Source organism: Rhinolophus sinicus, chromosome 15 (genome assembly GCF_057876585.1).
Source record: "Rhinolophus sinicus isolate RSI-liver-muscle chromosome 15, RSI-T2T, whole genome shotgun sequence".
Lineage (NCBI taxonomy): Eukaryota > Metazoa > Chordata > Mammalia > Chiroptera > Rhinolophidae > Rhinolophus > Rhinolophus sinicus.
This window is the reverse complement of record NC_142515.1, coordinates 118,448,970-118,468,423: the sequence shown is the minus strand read 5'-3', so window position 1 is coordinate 118,468,423 and position 19,454 is coordinate 118,448,970. Positions and strand designations below refer to the sequence as shown.

General features: G+C 44.3%; 1 protein-coding gene across 1 annotated transcript in view; it reads left to right on the top strand.

Moving 5' to 3' along the window:
• Positions 1 to 981: 981 nt before the first annotated feature.
• Positions 982 to 19,454, top strand: part of SCOC (short coiled-coil protein) — a 60,990-nt gene continuing 42,517 nt past the window's right edge. The window contains exon 1 of the mRNA XM_074338499.2: positions 982 to 1,565. The gene's annotated coding sequence lies outside the window, so the exon portion shown is untranslated. The remainder of the gene's footprint in view (positions 1,566 to 19,454) is intronic.

Here is a 19,454-nt window from a genome sequence, read left to right as displayed (position 1 = left end):
CATGAACAGTGAGGAGACAAGGTGACACCCAGGAGGGGAAGACACTGCTCTGTCCTCATGTGGCACGGCCCGCTGGCTGGGCTTGGCTCAAAGTGCACGCACAAGACCACCTGCGGGAAAATCACCTGAGGTGCTTATAAGATGCACATTCCTGCCTCCCCACCACAGACCTGTTTAATCAGCATCTTTGGGATCCAGGCCCAGGAATATGGATTTTTAACAAGCGCCCCAGGTGATTCTTATACAATTAAAATTTCAGACTCACTGCTCTGTGTACATTTTGCAAACTCAGGAGTTCCATCTGCCTAGGTGTGAATCAGTATCTGACTATGGCAGGCTCATCACGGAGCGGGGTGGGGGGCTGGGGGGGCGGTGGTCTGCACGACCCCCACTGGCATCCATAGTCACCAGGATCAAATCCAAAATGGGTTTAATAAGCATGTTCTTTTTGAGAAATACTGTTCAGAGCTCCCAAACCAGCAATGGACAATCTCTTAAGGCAAAAAGGCTGAAAACAAGCAACAATTTATTTTCTCAGAACTGGAAAGGGTGGAGTGACTGTCTTTTCTAGCTGGATGTACTGAATTAGAACCATGCAAAACAAATACAGTTCCCCTGGGGCCTTGTGCAGGATTTATTTCCAGATTTAATGAATGGCCACGTGCTTGGGTTAGTGGAAAATAACCCAGAGACTGGCTCATCCCCGAAGTGCTGTGGAAAAGCCTCTCTCGCCGATGCTGCAGAAGGACGCTGACCCATTTCCACATCCCAATCTCCAGGCAAAGCAGGTGACATGGCGGGGGGGAATGCAGGTCGCCTGCTGTGCATCTGAGAACACAGTTTCTCGCCATCCTATGAAATGTCTATTGATCTGAGCACGTAACTTATGTCAGCCCTGACTGTCTGAAGGGAGGCTGCTCCATATCACAAGGTCATGATGACAAGAAAACCCCAATAATTCACTATCCTTGCACACAAAGGACTGAGCATTGTTTTTCTTCCTTCTTAATAATGTCGTTCTGTGGCTCTCGCCCTGTCACTGGCCTTGCTGTGGGACTTAGGGCTTAGATTTGCTTGCATTTACCTGTTTCTCCCCTGGCTTAACTTCTCAGATTCATGTCACTGCAAACCCCGGCTTTATCTGCTGTCTCTGCTGCAGCCTCATCAATGGCGCAAAAGGCTGATTTAACTCCTCGAGCAAAAGCCACTGCTCCCCAAGCCCTGGGCCTTCTCTGAACCCTCTCTGCTGCCTGTCAGGATCACCACCTCTGTACTGAACAACTGTTTATCAGTGCTGAATTGACTTAATGGGCACCTGCCTTGCAGGGGGTCCTGTTGGGCTTAATGAATCCCCAAGTTTGTCAGGTTCTGTGAGACGCACAGAGGGAAGGAGGTGTGGTGACGGTACATGGCCGCTGCTGTCAGGAGCCGCCGTTGTGACGACGACGCAGCACTTAGAGATGAGACACGCAACGTGCAGACGCCGTGAGGAGAAGCGGGGGAGCTGTGAAGACCACGGAGCTGGCTCTGTCCTCACGGCTGATGCTCTTACCCCAAATTACCAGGTAGGCAAAGCTTGTATTCAGAGGTATCACTCTCCTCTCTCTTTTGCATTATTTTGTCCCTTGATTCATTCCTTCTCTGCTGTCCTCCCACGCCCTCCTTTCTCTCCATCCCTCACTCTGGTGCTCCCTCCTCCTCTTATCTAGGAAACATGCCTGGCTTGTACCCTGCTGTCAGAAAAGCAAAGGACAAACTGATTCACTTTAAGGAATAAGTGACTAATAAGGTTAACATCCCTCAATAGCATGTGTATTTTAAGGGGAAAATCTTAAATCTAAGGGGGAAAAAACCATTATAATGGTGGAAACTCACACAGTAGCACAGAAATGAGGGAGAAAGTGGGGTTTTCATTGTTCCTGAAATCACAACACTAGTTACATCCTATTGCCTTTTATTTAAAGTCAATAAAACCCCTGTTTCTTGCATCGCATATATGACATATCACTTCCTTTCCACATATTCAGGTACATCCAAAATATACTTCTTGGTCTTTTTTCTTTTTAAGCCTCCATTCCTCTGGGGTTGCAGAAATTTAATTTCAATTAATTTAACTTCTCCCCTCCCACCTTTCCGCGGGTTGCACCTACATTTTGGAGGCTTACACGGTGCCAGGTATTGGGAAGGGACATCTGGTCCTCAGGATCATTCGCCATCCATGCTGGCCTCCCCCGAGGTGGCCACCGTGCCATCTGGTCTTCAGTTATTGGTGCCCCAGGTGGCTGCTGACTCACCCTTGTTCCTGACCATGAGACACATCCAGCTCTCTCTCACCTACTTCCAGGACCTCCTGGCCATATAGGTGTTAACTGTTTCTGCCACACAGTCTGAGCCTCGGAAATCTCCCAGAGGCTGTGCACAATCTCCCCTCATTCCTTTGCCACTCACATGACTCCAACACCATGTTGGGGCATGAGAAGAACAGCATTATTTTGTGGGATTGCGTTGCTTCCCAGGCTCTGGCTGGGAACCTGGATGCACGCCCCTTCCATCTCTCGGCAGAGCCAACCAAGGCGAGTAAGGAGGGCATCTGCCTTTCCTCCCCAATCCGGCACCCGGCTGACCTGAAAGGGGTGCAGGAACGTTTCTCACAGATCCACCAGCCCCTGAGTTCTGGCGGCTTTCTTCCACCTCCCTTCCTCCCAAAGCTAGCCAGTCACCCCTCTTTTTTTTGTAATTTCTGGGGTTATCCTTTGCTTGAGGCCACAAATGCAAAACGACTGAATAGCGGGATGATGCAAAGGATTCAAGAAAAGGGTGGACAAAGATTGATTTTATTTTAAATTGTCTATCAAATTGTAAAATACTGTGCTAGCCATTGTGAGAGTTATAAAGTGTTGTAAAGCATAGGCCTCATCTGCAAGAAACTTACACACATAAAGGTAATGCTAAATACCAACTCAGGAGTCATATGAATTTATAAGAAAAAAAGAAGTCAGTTCATAATGGCCCCCAAACAGTTCTTTTCTTTTTCCATTTTTCCCTTTCAAGAAATTAGGACTCTTCAGCTACCAGTAATTTCTCAAAGTTGGAAGCTAAATGGAATACTGGTCATACTCTATATCAACAAATATTACTATAGCTCAAATGCATGACTAAATAAAAAATATCAAAGCTTTGCCATGGAATTTACTTACTTTGAGCAGTGTTGGAAACAAGTGAATTCTAAGGCTAAAGGATTTGAACACCCCTGCCCCCCTTAGAACTGCAGTGTCATTTGCCTTTTTTAGATCTATAAGGTTGGAGACTGTTTCTACTTAAAAAAAAAAAAAAAATAGAGAGTAGCAACCATACTGTATTGGGACTTGTGTGGAAGGAGATGGTTGTGTTAGTCAGGGTAAGTAAAGCCAGCTGCTACAACAACCCCAGAGTCTCCATGCCTTAACACAACGAAGGTTACTTTTCACTCACTTCACCGTCCGTTGCTCCTCATGGTCATCTGGGGACCTCGCCTCTGCCTTTAATGTATGGCTCCCCGGCCACCCTGGGTGACACTGAGCCCACTCACGGGGGCGAGAGAGCATGTAGGATCGTTTATGGGCCTGCTCTGGAGGCACATCACTTCTTGTCATCTTTCACTGTCCAGAACTCAGTCACATGGCTCCATCTAATTGAGGAGGCTGGGAAATGTCATCTAGCAGTGGGTCCAGGAGAAAAAGGCAACGGGTTTGGTGAGCGCATCACGGCTTCACTGCCATATTTGTGAGCAACATTTTCTGACAGCATAAAGCCCCCAGTGACTAAAGCTTTTTAACAAAGACCCAGAGTTGTTTCAGACACAAAGAGAGCTGGAATGTCAGAGAGACACGATCCTCCCATCTGACTTCCCTTCCTTCCTCCTGCCCCCTCCTTCCTCATCTCAGTGTGCGCTCCTTGGGAGGATGGATAGGCACAGCCTCTATCTGCATACTCGCTGGCACCATACCGGTTTCTTCAGAAAGCAGAGGCAATAGCAGTGAAAGCCGGGCTCCTCCTCCAGGTGCTCGCAGCGCCCAGGCCCAGCTCAGAAAGCGTAGCACTTGAGTATCAGCACTAATGAATGCCAGCCTCACCACTGGATGTTGGCAGAGGCTCTGAGCAGCGCTGGAGAGAAAGCCGGGTAGCTCTGATGGGTATGTGGGGTGGGCAAGGAACAAAGATGTGCTGAGCGTGTGGATGGAGGACTGTCTGTGCCGGGAGGGTTCTAATGGAAGGTATTTTGGTCTCTCTCGTGCTGTTCAAACCACGTCCAGGCCCCTGTAAAGCACTTACTTTGTTGATTGAAAGGGAATCGTTCTGAGGCAGAAAATGTCAACAGTGCTAGTGGGAATTCTACTTTTGCTCTTTAGCGTCTAAATGGCTTTAAGGAAATGGATTCACTTGGTGTTTTCAGATGAAATAGCCTTCACTTCCTGTCCTCAAACACCTCGTGTGTATAGGCAAGGCAGCCTTCTTCTGGAACGAGCCACCACCTCAGGACAGAGGGCTGGCAGCTCCTTAATGGTGCTGACATTTTTATCAATGGCTCAAGCTTAAGGAGCTGGTTGGTTTAGGCAGACATCTTCTTCCATTACATGTGCCTCAAAAAGCTGAGGCCTGAGGAAGGGACATTAGTACAATAAGCCAAGATCACAGAAAAGTAGCAACGATACCTCTGTTATGATCCAGGCAGAAAGGCAGTTGTCACCCAAGAGTGAAATTGGGGACGGAGAATGATGGAGAACTAATCTGGGCTTTTCAGATGGGGGCATAGGTGAAGCTGTGGATGAGGAGGATGAATGTATCCGATCAGGGATGTACAGTAGAAAGAACCCTGTTGTTCCTTTCTTTTAACTTCTAGTAAGTTCTAAGACAGGAAGGTATTGAATTTTCCTTCCTAGGTCCTTCCAGCTAAAAATTAATCCATCTTCAGTTCATCTCTGTGGATTCAGGGGTGGGGGGTGGAGTACATAAAATTCGAAAGTATCTTCCCTCTGACATTTCTATACATATAAGCTTCACAAATATTCAAACCAACCAACTCGTTAGTCCTACCTACAGTCTCATAACTCTTTTAATTATCAGAGAAGATCAAGCTGTTATCACAGCTTTCCTCAGAGACGGCAGTTGTGCCAGATGTTGGTTTCAGAGAGACTCTCTCTCTGTGCCTCCTAGAACTCTGTCACCATTTTCTGCTGGTCGAAGTTTGGGGTCCTGAGACCTTTCTTCTGGTAAGATCTTTGGCCAATCCTGCCTAGCTTAGAAAATCAAATGAGAATCTGGGTCTCAGTTGTGAAGTTACAGTTATAGTTGAATTTACACACACACACACACACACACACACACACACACACACACACACACAAGCACACACTTTCCCATACACTGTCAACCTGCAGGGAATGACATAATCACTCTTTTTCTGAGGATTTATATTTCTAAAAAGAAGCCTAATTGCCAAAAGCACACAGAACATGCTTTTGATTTCTCAAGTAAATGGTTTAGATCAGCTGTTTTTTTAGATTACAGAACTATGAGACATGGGCATTGCATTTCCTGCCCACAGAGGGTCAGTGGGGTCTTCATCATTTCATTTTTTTTCCATTTTTTTCATATACTCATCAATAATTTATTTTGAAGATTACTATGGACCAGGGGATAAGTTATACGGGAAAGGAGAATCTTGTTGCCAAAAAGTATTGAAGGAATACAGTACTTAGGGTTTCTTGTCTTTAAAGAATTGAAGGAATTGAAAGACTAGTAAATTTGATGTTTGGCATGGCACTGAACCAATGGAAGACCGTGAAGGGTTAGTTGCCTATCCAAAAGCTTTCATTTCCCCATTCATATGTCAAATGCACTAAAAATAAGCCAGATACTATTTCTAGCTCTGAAGTCATCCTAACAGTGTCTCCAGCATGGATAGTCCTCAATGACAATCAGGGGATCTGCTAAGATTAGAAGGGGAAATAAATCAGCTAAGTGATGCTTATGTCATTCACAAGAGACCCAAGTGAATATCTAGAGACGTTATCCAGCTAGGTGTTCCCATCTATGTATAGTGTTGGAAGCCAGTAATGAAAGTAGATTGTAGACGCGGTTACCCAGTAGAATATTTAAATGTGTCCTTATTTGACTGCAATCACACAGCCAAATATATTCAAGGGCGGTTTCCTTTACAAGAAAAAAAGTGAATGAAATACTCAAAGATGACATTAGCTCAATTTTATGTTTGAAAACTTAATTGCACCTAAGTGAGAAAACACAAAATTAAAGTTCTCAATGCAACAATGCCTAGTAACAGGGGGAGAGTTTGCCACACATGTTGGAACTCAATGTGATGTGGGTACTGAAACCTAGACTAGGAAAGTGCCTGCAAATCCACTACTGCCGCTTTCTAGAGCTTTCCTTAGAGATTATGCAAAGAGCCCTTATCTTGAAAGTTACACCAGGAGTGCATTTTGGATTGCACCCGTTGGAGACCTTGGCAGAAAAGAAATGACCATTTATTGAATGTCCAACCACTGGCTTGGCACTTGTACCAATTTTAGGGAGAAATAATTTTGTCCTCTACGCCTTGTCTACCAAGACAACCCCATGGATTCAGAAAGCTGAAACAAAGCCTATGTGTGCGTGGGTGTGAGACCTCAAGTCCTGTGGCCCTGCCACCAACCTTGCTGGGTTATTAGAGCCCATGAATGACTAGAGAAGCCACTGACTGACTGGTGACTCTCCGTACTTTTCAGGGCGTGTCCTTGTGATGACGACCTGTTTCTTTCCTTTAGAAACTTCTGGAATGTGTAGTATACCTTGTCCACACCCAAACCAGCCCAGAGGAGCCCAGATTCCTCTCTTCTTTCTATTGGATGCCTCCTCAGTTCCTGAATTCAGACCTATGGGAATAATACCAGGAGCTCTTACTGTCTTTGTGAAATACCTAGGAGAATCAGGAAAGGGGAAGCTTGGTCCAGTAAAACAGTTTGCAGAACTTTCACCTAGAATTTCTCTGATGGGGCGTAATCCCTTCCCACTCTTCTCTGCGGCACACTTTCGGAGTGTATTCGATGAAGAAAAACATTGCCTGTGCCACGTCCATAGTCTGCTTGTAGACCTATTCATTCCATCATTTATTCAACAAATTCTAATTGTCCGTCTACCATAGTGTTGTATTAGTCTCTTCGGGACATTCAAAGAGGATTAAGACATGGCCCATCGCTGAAAGGAACTAATTGCGTAGTTTGTTAAATGACACCTGTACCAAACCCATAACATCAGCTATGCTGATGAGCGCTGTGAGAAAACCCAAGTTCCATGGCGGGGAGGAGGCCTAAGGAAGGCGGTGACATGTGAGCTGGGCTTTGTAAGGAAAGAGTATGGCACTGCAGCATGGCAAACCACAGGATGTTGGATGACAGTAGATAAAGAGGGAAAACGGGGATTTTTCTGTGTGTGTGTGTGTGTGTGTGTGTCGGGGGGAAAGGGCAATGAGGTTGCAGGTAAGAGGTAGGGGAAAGTTATGGAGATAACACCCCTGATTCTGGATGTGTTGAATTTGAAATTCCAGTCGGAGATCCCAGTGGAGCTTTCCAGCAAGCAAAAGAGAGCAGAGTCCTGAGAAAGTTTAAACTTGGGATCATATGTCTGCACAGAGGCCTGTTGAGAGATTGGAGGTTGCCTAGGAACTGGAGCTAAGTGTTACAGTGAAGCAATTAGCACTCTAAGCAACAGATACTAATGTCTTCATTACTTGCAGGCCCATCATATACTAACACACAGGGAGAAATTCAGTGTGTTCCCGGCAGAGCTTCTGGGAAAAGTCAGAATCATAGGTCACTCTTGGATAGATTAGAGCAGTAGGGTTGGTCTTCGGTAAACGGATAATGTTGGGGGCATTTTGGAATTTCTCCATGAATAAAAGCTGATCTGTCCCTTTAAGTTAAAAAAAAAAAAAATGCTGCACTTTCCTCCTCACCCGGAATCATTTTGAGGTTGGTGTCATGAGTAACCCTTTTCTGTTCTTGCATCGGGTGGACCCCGTCTTCTCAGAATGATGTAGACATGCGTTCTACCCTTCTGTGATCTGTCCTCGCGCTACTATTATAAGCATTATTGATCACACAATCCATTAGGGCACCATTCACCATAAATAATTTATCTCTTCAGGCATGAGCTTGTCTCTGCCACAGATGCCATCAGCAAGAACCCCCTTCAGGAGGTTTGGGCTGGAAGACAAACAACTGCATTGCGAATGTAGTTTAAACACACAAGGCCCAAGGAGACATAAAAATAACGACTGAGCAAACCTCACGCCTGGAGACCGCGTTCTCCTGGGGAGGGTCTTTTACACCCAGAATGGATCTGAAGTGTGTCAGACCAGCCTTGCTCCCACCGAAAGCATGCTGTCCTGACAAACAGATATAAGCCTATCTTCTTAGCTGAGGGAATTTGTTTAGGCAGCATATCAATATTTGTTGAACACGCTAGAGCAATGCTAAATGTTATAATAGCAGGGGGTGAGGGGCTGGAGCTGAGGGAAGGGTAGGAACAGGCAGCAAAAGAAATAGTGGAGGTGGTCTCATAGCTCTATTGACTCTAAACTTCTGTTGGTCAAATAGGAAAGCACATGTAATGAAAACTATAGGCTCTCTGGCAAAAAGAAACAGAAGAGAGCAAGAGCATGAAAGCTCAGGTTGCATCTGTAACTTGCTGAAGGACATGTCACAGCACAGAGCACTCCGATTTCAGGCTCTAAGAAGGAGGGCAAAGGAGGAACAGTCATCTAGACAGAGAGGCGAGTAGGAGAGCCGCTGTACCAGGGGAGGCAAGGGATAGGTGCAAGTCTGCAGTCGGGAGCTCATGCATCATGGGTGCCAGCAAAGCTTTCAGCTGGTATAAAGCCTGGGAGTCACAAGTCAGGATGGCAGCAGGTAGCTGCTGGGCTATGGCTTCCCCACACCACACTAGAGTCAGAGGGGTCTTTTGTAGGATAGACAAGACCAGGGGGAAAATTCCTCACCTTTTCTTCCCCTTGAGTCCTTTTTTCTTGAACTCTCTAGAACTTCCTTGCTAGGGTAGGTCTTGCAGGGGGCGGAAATCATTAATCTCTCTTACGATATGTTTATATGCTAACCTGAATAAGTCAGTGTGGAGATAAGAAAACAGAGCCTAAGTCAGGTAGTTCACTAAAGAGAATTCATAGGGGAACTCACTACAAATAGGTCGGAGGCGCCGAAGCACCAACAGGAGACGCGGACGCAGAGATTCGTAACAGCTAGAGCTGGAGACACTAAGGGACAAGAGCCTGGACCCTGGGAGGACACTGACGCCATGGTTGAGCTGCCTGGCAGGGGCTGGGACCACAGAGGAAACACGGGCACAGTAAGAGATGCCACGAGACTGAGAGGGGTGGAAATACCGCATCTCCTCCCCTTCCCCTGCCCTCTGGCTTCCTGCTAGGGCCTCCCTCTGGCCTAACCTAACTGGAAGCTAGTTGGTAAGGAAACCTAAGAAATGTTTGTACATTGTAGGTATCAGGAGAGGAAGAGTGGGGAATGGTCGGCATTTCCTTGTATCGTATTTGCAGATGACTCTCAAAGAAAAGCAAAGCCTGTCTCTTGTAAATTGATTTATAATGGAATTAAGCATCAAGTAAGGCAACATTTGGAGGCACGATTTTCGCAGTGACTGCAATTAACACTACTCAGTCCACTGCGTGTCCTACTGTCGAGTAGCTGACAGCAGAATTGTGGCGTCGGTGGGGAGCTGCCTGGTCTCTCTTGAGGAGTCTGAGATTCCTTCCACCATAACCGCCTAAGGTTAGCTCTGGAGAAGAAGCAGCAACCACCTGTCTGACTCAGGAATGAAGCTGCTGCAGGCTCAATGAAAGCTGAGCAGGAGCTGATCAAAGCCCACAGTTTCTGCTTCTCTGACTCAATCCCAGAGGCAAAGCCCTCTGCTGTTGTTTCAGGGCCCCTCTTGATCTTCAGGGAGCTCACACACCCCAAAGGAGAATTCTAGACCTGTCTGAGTCTCTTAGGCCTGATTGGAGTAACACATTAAACCAAGGGGACCCATGCCAAAGCATCCAAGGCCTGCTGGATACCTGACACTGGGTCTCCCACAGACATCCTGTCCCCAAGGAGATGCCACTTTGTAACTGTTTAGGGCTATATGCCTTTCCGTTAAATAGTTCAAAACTATTTCAAATGACAGTCATGACTAGGGATGCTAATAAGAGGAAAGAAGACTTTTTTTATCCCAAGAAGTTACTATTGATGTGTATCACATTGACTTAATATAATATAGTTCACTTAATAGGAATTGATCAACCTCAGGGCAGATGGCCTTATAGAGACATGATCCCTGACCTTATGCCAATTTAGTCAGGGTCAAGAAGAAGGTGTCTGATATTTGCTGGTGGCAGGGGATTGCTACAAGCCCAGGACTGTGTAAGCAGAGCATTGATTTTAGAGAGTGGGATATGATCACTCTGTCTGGTGCTATTGCTGCAATTTGCTGGTTCTTAAACAGACCTTGACAAAACAGGCTTGTTGTTCAGCCAGGCTGCTAATTGTGCTGGTAATTAAAAATTGGCAGTACTGAGCTTGGCGCATGTTCCCTACCTTGAAACCTTCCAAATCAGCGTTTGCGTTCACAATGAGCAAAACACCTGCTCTGTTTCCCCTACTCCTTTTCTAGGACTTTCAAATGCCACTTAGCTGATGCTTTCACAGAGCCTGGAAGGATTTTTGGTATTTCATTCAGAAAGATCGCATGTGCACTGCAGTAAGCAGGGCTATATATAGCCAGGGCCGACCAGAGGGCGACCTCTGAGAAAGCTCCAAGGAGCCCAGGGCATGACTGTGCTCACAGCCTCATCCCTCTCCTGCCAGGCTTCTCTGATGACACCACATTCTGTTCAGATTTTCTGGCTCTGGGAACCTCAGTGTTAATTCCTGGAGGCTGAGGGCCACGTGGCAGTCTACAGCTTGCAGGCTTGTTTGTGCGTACACGCTCATGCATGCACATCCACTCAGAGTTAATGCGTCATCCTTCTATATTTATCCAGCTGCTGTTTCAGTCGCTCTGAGAAGTGTCTGTAGAAAAACAAAGCTGCCTCTTCCTGCTATGCAAGCTGTCTGAGCTCCAGAGACAAGCTCTACTGTCTCAGCCTGTGTGTAAACGTGCAGGGGCCACGGTTCCCAGAGTGCTTGGGTCACTGAGGAGACACCCACTCCTGCCCCCTGTTAGCACAGAGCTGAAGGCTGAGGAGCAGGCAGCTTTCCTGCTCTGGCCGCGGCTCCACTGTCCTTGCTTACTCTCAGTTAGGTCTGATTGCGAGGGGCACGATATGAGTGGGGTAAACACCTGGGTGTGAAAGGGGAGCTGGCCAGATCTCGGCGGCAGGACAAACTAGCTACAGTATGGAATGAGTACCTGGAAGGTGTCACAGGTTGTTAGAGCTAAAAGGGATCATTGATGCCACCTTCCCAAGACTGTTGTTTTACAGGTGAGGAAACTGAGGAACATATATCCTTCAGGAAACTCTGCCCCGCGTGCGACAGTTCTGTGTCCCTGTCACATGAGGAAGAACTCATCGCCGAAGCAGCTACCAGGAGGCTCCGAGCATGCGAGATTCCAGACAGTGTCTAGCATTTGAGGGTGTCTTCCTTCTCCCTCCCTTCTGGAGTTCCAGCCGTGAACTTTATGATAGGAACTTTCACCCTTTTAAAAGCACTGGGCAGTAGCTGCAGCCCCTCTCTCCCCGTGTCTGCTCTGCCCTTGGGGCCAATTAGTCCCTTCTGTGCTTGGTGGAGTTGGAAGGACTGACTGTGAGAAACTCAGCTTTTCTCCCTCTTTCTTTTTGCATCTCCCTGTCTGAGGATGGGGAGAGGTGTTGTGCTCACCTCCTGCCTCTTGGGTGGCAATCACAAGGGGGTCAGAGGTCATCTGCTGTAGGGCCAGGTCTAAAGACTTAGCTCTCACTTTGTTCCAATGAAGGGACGCAGTAGATACAGTGCATGCACCTGTGTTGCTCAGTATGTATAGCCTATGTGTGTGTACATGTATGTATGTCTGCAAAGCCCGCCTTCCCTTAGGTGAGGTGTACAAAGTGTAGATGTAGGGAGAAGCGACAGAGAGTCTGGCTGTGGCCACAATGAAGCCTTACTCTTCAATCCAGCTTTGTCATCAATAAAACACGTTTTACAAATCTCCATTTGTCTGGTTTCTGAGACTATTTCTCAGTAGCACTTGTGCAACTATAATATCGGCATTCAATTCAATTAAACTACCTATTCTGTAAGTACCCTGAGGGAGGGAGCAAGTTAACTCATTCCCATATGAGTGAGTGAATCTATATCACGCAATTAACATTTCCCAACCATCCACCACGAGCGGGTTGAAAGCCAAGAGAAACAGTAGGGCCAATATATCATAGGTGAGGATGGAGACCCCACGCTCCATGATCCAATTTACAGCAGATTTTATCTCAGCACTGGACAGAGTATGAAACTTCCCCTCTCCTCCCAGTGAACCTGGGCCTGTGTTGTAGGCAGCACAGGGGGTAAAGGGTAACTCAGGGTTGGGGCGTGAGTTCCGCCTTCCTCCAGCCAAACCATAGGACAGTAGGCTGCTCTTTTTTCCTTAGATTCCTTGTCAGGAAATTGGGACAATATCTCTTATCACTGTGGGAATGAGGAAATTGTGTAAAGATCTTAGAAAATGTCTGGCTAATAGTAAGCCCTCAATAAATGTTAGTGATTATTATTGGTAGTAATAAAATATTTTTCTGTCACCAAAAGTATCCCGTGAGGATGGATCTTTAAAATATGTCAATAAGAAAATGTGATTTGCTTTTAAAACAATTTTGTTTGGCAAATATTTTAGGAGGAATACTTTAAGTGAGAAATAGCTATATAGCTTTCTAGCACATATGAATTGGAATTCACTTGTTAAAAAATAGAAATGCCATTTTTATTGCTTTCCACACCCACACCATCTCAAGGAACATTTCTTAGCTGCTTTTGCCCAAAGACATATGTCATACCTACAAATCTAGTGACAACTGACTCCTGAAAGTCTTGATGTGGATTCCTAAGTGGGGGCATTTCTAATTCTGAAATGAACTGTGTGGTTCAAAAGCTCCATGCTTTCCAACAAGTAGATGATTGATGAGACTTTCTTGTTCACTGATCAAGCTTGGTAAAAAGGAAAAACAAGAACTAAAAATACCCTTTGTGTTTGAACTAGGGGCACTGCAAGTAAAGGGAGATCAGATTTACATATGTGATCACATAATTATATATTTAATTGGTAGTTTGGAGTAAAATTATACTTAAATCTAGGGATTTTTATTGTCACATCTCATAAGTTTGCAGTTATTTCTACAAAGAGCAGAATGCTTCCTTGATTTTTTTTTTTTTCAATTCAAGTTACCATCTAGGAATTTTGCAACCTGTAGTACTACCAAGAAAGAAACTCATTTGAAGGTCACATCAGCTTTCACGTGAATTTTCTGTAAAGTTGAGGTGACGTTTTGTATGTTAACTACAAGTAAAGGTGACATAATAAATAATGGTCATTTACGTTGTATTCCTATCCTCCAGTTGGAATGTCCAGGTGAAGGGTTCCTTAGAGTACCTCTCACCAAGTCAGTCCTCCATCTTTTCGTGCCAAAGGGTCTTCATGTCATTTTATGCATTTGTCCTCAATTGTTGCATTTCCATTTGAACAAATAAACTAATAGCCACTAACTCAAAGTTTATCTTGGAAGCAAAAAGTTATCAAACTGGAAATGTAAAATTTAAACTTAGGAGATGAGCGAATGTGGAGAGTAATACGAACAGAAAATTCATCTCTTTTATTGCAAATCTTCCATCTGCATCTGAGAGATAAGAGTCTCAGATCCAAGGACCTAAGCTACTATCCTGGGGCAGGCGGCCATTAAATTCAAGACTCTCTTACTAACTTACAAAGTAAAGCCCAGGATAAAGGCAGTAAGTCATCATTTCATAAAAGAATTGGGTCCCATTCTTTCTGTCCTTTTGGGATTCCAGAGCTTCCCATGAGTGAGGAGAACGCAGCCCCATAACAGGGGCCCTACACAGTGGAGAACAAAGTATCCCAGAGTGATTCTCCCTTATGTATGAATTTCAAGGAGATGGAGAAGAAGAGCAGTGGGTGCAGATGTTGACAGAGAAGCTGGCCAGGTGTTTGGTGGAGATACTAGTGTCAAGAGCACTGAGAGGTTGGTCTCGGAGGGCCATGAGACGACCAGGGCGGTACAGCTGCCCCTCCAATTCTCTAGGAGCCACGGCTCTGTGGCTGCTGAGATGGTTCCCTGCCATTTTTTGCCTTTCTGTCTATTCTTACAATAACTCCCTACTGCCAAATGGGTCTGAGTCCCTTGAACCCAAGAGAATCAAACACTGGATCATACTTTCTATCTAGAATGAGAGGGCTAGGTGGCAATTCAGTGTCCCCATAATGTTAGGACTCTTATGTAAAGAACCTAGTTCTTTGACCCCAACCAATCCCCTGAAAAGAATGTGATATTCTGTCTTCTCCATGAGTGAAATAATAAAAATGCAAATCTCTATTCTTCCCCAGATGTCAACAGACGTACAGACGTAACTTTTCTGGGGGGAAATGACTTTTGAGTCATGGAACACAGTAGTAGACTGTAGCTTAAATATTTAAAAGGAAGGAGTACGGCTAACAATATCTAGCACTAGTTGTGTAGATGCACAGGGTCTGCACTCCGTTCCCTAGTCTAATCTTCACAGCAGCCCTTTGAGATAGGTGTTATCTTAGCCCCTTTTTAAATATTTTAGTGACTAACCAGAAGCCACACAAGTAGCAAGTGGGATTCAAACTCAGTTTTCACTCCAGAGCTTGAGCTCCTAAGCAGTGGATTATAATAGGAGCAAATTCTTAAAACACATGTCACGCAGTCTCTGGATGGGACATTTTCTGTTCCCAGACATGTCTTCCATTAGCAGGTCCAAGCAGCAGCCCACCTGCAGCCTCTTTGGGCAGCAACGGGTCCCCTCAGTGAGTCACTGGTGACACTCACACTGCCCGGAGGGACCACAGTGTTTCCTGGGCTCCAATAAATCACCAGGGATAAAGGTTATCCTCTCTGAGCTCTTTGAACACATCAACCTAGATTTTTTACAAGTCTCTACCTGGTTCTTACTTTTTGCTTCAATTTCCAAGAGATTTCTGGCTTCGGGCATTTTTCCCCCAGGGGAGAGAAGAAATGCTATAATATGATTTTATTAGATAAGAGAAATAGGTTTAACATGCACAGCAGCTTTAAGATATCAGGTTGCCGTGAACTTATGTGGTGGTGAGACATTTACAAAAATAACAATAAAAGTTCCACAACCAGGTCTCTAACTGTTTTCCCACAATGGCATTGGACAGATGCTCTGGAAAATGCCATTCAAGATGTGTCATCCCCCCAATGCTTACACCCCGTCAGTTGCCGTCTCAATGTCAGAAACACAAACACCACCCAGGCCGGCTATGTGCTGTCAGGGACCTCTCATCAACCCACCAGCACCAGGGCCTCAGCCGAAAGAACCGAGTGGGAGAACTGTGGTAAGTCTCTCCATTGCTCACTTTGGGGACATTTTCATTCAGATGCGTATGTGTGTTTCACAGGATCCTTCTTACAACATCAGGGGGAGGCCGTGTCAGGACAGCGTCCCAAGTCAGTAACCACTCCCAAGGAGGAAATCCAGGATTTCTTTGTTCTCTCCTAGCTTCAGATTCACAAATACATGTGTTCTTTAGTTGTGTGTAATGTAAATAACAGTAATCATTTCAGAGTGTCCCAACAGAAAACCTAGCACATAGCCCAGGAGAGGAGAACAGGGGTTCTCAGGGAAGGGGTGGGCAGAGGGAGCTAGTGTGGGAGAGGCAGTTTTCAGAATCACCTGGATGATTCATTCAAAGTGGTTTTCCCCTGCTGTCTCTACCACTCCACCCCAGGAGGCATCATTCCCATTGCGAGCACACTGAACCCCTTCCATGCATCGGAGGGAGAAGAAATCTTGAGTCACCTGAATCCAAAACATTTTCGACAAAGCAGAATGATAACTACTGGGTCCCTGGGAATGGGATCCTTTAGTAGCAGGTATGCTTCTCAGTCCACAAATTAAGGTGTGCAAGCAATATTAAATCTCTATTTTCTAGAAATCTACTATGTTGGCCTTCGTGTCCCAATCTCTCCAGGCTCTCGAGAAAATATAATCTCCGTCATTGTTGGGGCCTCCCTTCTCTCCCTCAAACTCATGTCAGGTGCCCCGTATATTCTGCAGTGTGAAGGCCCCTGTAAATGGGGAGAACTCTGGTATTTGTCATCTTTCCCACAGGTTTCCACTAAGACTTCCATTGTCCTTGGTCCTAAGGGCTTTACAGGACTGATGACACTTTATGTTTCCAAGTCACACATAAGATGGGAATCGTTCGTATGGTGGCTTCGGGGTCCTCTGCCTGGCTCGTGCATGCAGCACTTCCTCCACGCTTCCTGCGGCTTCCGTTTCGCTCTATTCCTAAAAGCCTCCCTTAAGAGTTTAGTCCTGGTGCAGGGACCTTTTTTTCTACTCTGGGAAAGGCTCTTTTTCCTTCTATAATCCTGTTTACTTCTTATAAACCCTATGCTTTGCTTTCTCTGTTAATGTTCTAAGTTTCTTTATGGGCTCAGGGTTCTGGAAACAAAACCCAGAAATTCTTGGAAGTTACTTCTTTCTCTCCTACCACATACCTCTCTTCCTTGAGGCTATGAAACACAGAATCAGCTCCAAGTTTGAGCAAGAGAAATATACAGACGATGATAGATAGATAAATAGATAGATAGATAGATAGATAGATAGATAGATGATAGATAAATTAATGACCCAAAATACTATGCCATCACATTTTTATACCCTCTTCATCGGTGATTCCCAGGTCTCATTTTCAAATATACATAGAAAGATGTCTTTGGACTGCTGCAAAAGTCCTCCAAAACTTTCAAAATCAAGTTAACGCTGATGAAATTTAAATTTTAAAACATAAATAATAGTTGTGGTTAAAGGTCAGAGAATTAAGAGCTGATAAAAGCGTTGTTCCTACCCTCACAATAAGAAACAAAGCTGGATAAACTTTAAATTATCAACTTTTCTTGAACCTGCCAGAGAACTAATATTGCAGGCAAACAACTAACCTAAAACCAAGAGAAAGACAAAGGCCTGCAGGGAGAAGCAGATTCCAGCATTTGCTTACCTGAGACAGATGGTGTTGAATCCCATAAAAGCCTGTACGAAGATTAAACTAAAAATGTTTAAAGAATTGCTAAAGGACAAGTGTGGGCTAGCACGAGAGTGTGAAGTCCCGGGGGGCCTGCAGACAGAGGAGGGTTCACACCCGCGGGTAGGTTTTTCTTCTGAGCACCTATAAGATGCTCACTGGGGCAGGAGAACTGCAGCCACTGCCTAAGTCATCCTGATACATCTCCTTTATCTCTCCTGTCCAACAAAGCCTAAGTCTACAGAGGGAAGGGGACCAAACCTACCCTGAGGGCACGGGTGGAAACCCACTGCTCTCTGAGAGACGAATGGGGTGGGGGTGGGAAGCGCTCCCACAAAAATACTTGCCAGGTCCAGCACTACAGCTGGAGAAAGGGCAGGAACATGTGAGACCCAGGTTCCAGTGTCTAAGGCCAAGGCTTCATGAGGAAAAAAGAGATCAACCCTCCCCCGTCCTCTACCACCACGCTGACAGGATCGCAGTGGAATACAGCTGAGAGAAACACGATACAGACCCTCTCTCATAAGACCTAAATGAAGACCCCAAACCAAGAGGGGAGACAAAAACAAGTGTCACTAGAGGAATTGGAAGCCGCTGGTGCACTGAGGGTAACCATAGCAACAACAAACTCCCAGTCCAATTCCTGACTAGATTAACACAAACTCGCACGTTAAAGACCTACAGAAGGAAAGGGATACTCATCTCTAAGTATAAAAAATATTCACTTAGTATCTATTATCCTGTACAATATGTTCACATTTCAACAACAAAATTACATGACATACAAAAAGGCAAGAAAAAACAGTCTAGGGAAAAAAAGCAATCTTCAAAACCAGATTCAGATATATGTTGGATTCATCACACAGGGAACTTAAATTACTATGATTAATATGTGAAAAGATCTAATGGAAAAAGCAGAGAACATGCAAAATCAGATAATTTCAGTAGAGAAATAGAAACAGTAAGAGAATCAAATGAAAATTCTAGAAATCCAAAACTCAGAAACAGATATGAGGAATTATCTTTGACAGAATCATCAGTAAACTTGAATAGTCAAGAATCAATGAAGTTGAATAGAGGTCAATAAAATTTACCCAAACTGAAACACAAGGAGAAAAAAAAGAGTGAGAAAGAAATAGAACGAAGTGTCCAAGAGCTGTGGGACAATATCAAAAAGTCTAACACATACACAATTTAGACTCTCAGGAGAAAAAAAAAAGAAAAGAAATATACAGGAAATAATGGCTGAGAATTTTTTAAATTAGTGGCAAACACCAAATCATAGATCTAAGAAGCTCAGAGAACACCAAGAAGAATTGAAAAAAACAAAAATAAAACAACAAAACAAAAAGTAAAACACCAAGACATGCCAAAGACAAAGAGGAAATCTTGAAGGAAACCCGAGGAGAAAACACATTACCTACAGAGGAACAAGGATAAGAATTATAGCAGATTTCTTGTGAGAAACTGTAAAATAGAATTATATTGTCAAAGTGCTAAAAGGGGAAAATGTCAGTCCTGAACTCTATATCCAGAAAAATGTCCTACTAAAGTATACAAAAAAAACAACCACTTTCTCAGACAAACAAAAATCCAGGGATCTACCTACAAGCAGGTATACCTTTTAAGAAATGTTAAAGGAAGTTCTTCAAGGTAGAAGAATATAATATGTGCTGAAAAATTGGATCTACACCAAGAAATGAAGATTGTCAGAAATAAAATAAATGAATGGCTTATAAAATCATTTTTGTTTGATTTTAATTGCTTTAAAAAATAACTGTTTAAAGCAACAATATTAACAACGCATTGTGTGTTTATAGTATATATAAAAGTGAAATGTATGAGAACTATGGCACATGAGAGGGAGAGAGGAATGGGAATATAATGATATAAGGTTCTTGAATTATATGATACTACTATATTTGAAAGTAGATTCAGATTTTTAAAAAAAATGCATATTGTAAACCCTAGGGCAACCACTAAAAAAGTTTTTGAAATATTGAACTAAACCCAGAGAAGGCAGAAAAGGAGGTAAAAAGAAATAAGTAACAATGAAAACAAATTAAAAACATCTAGTAAAATGGTAGATTTTAATCCAACTATATCAATCATGATCTTTAATGTGAATGGTCTAAATA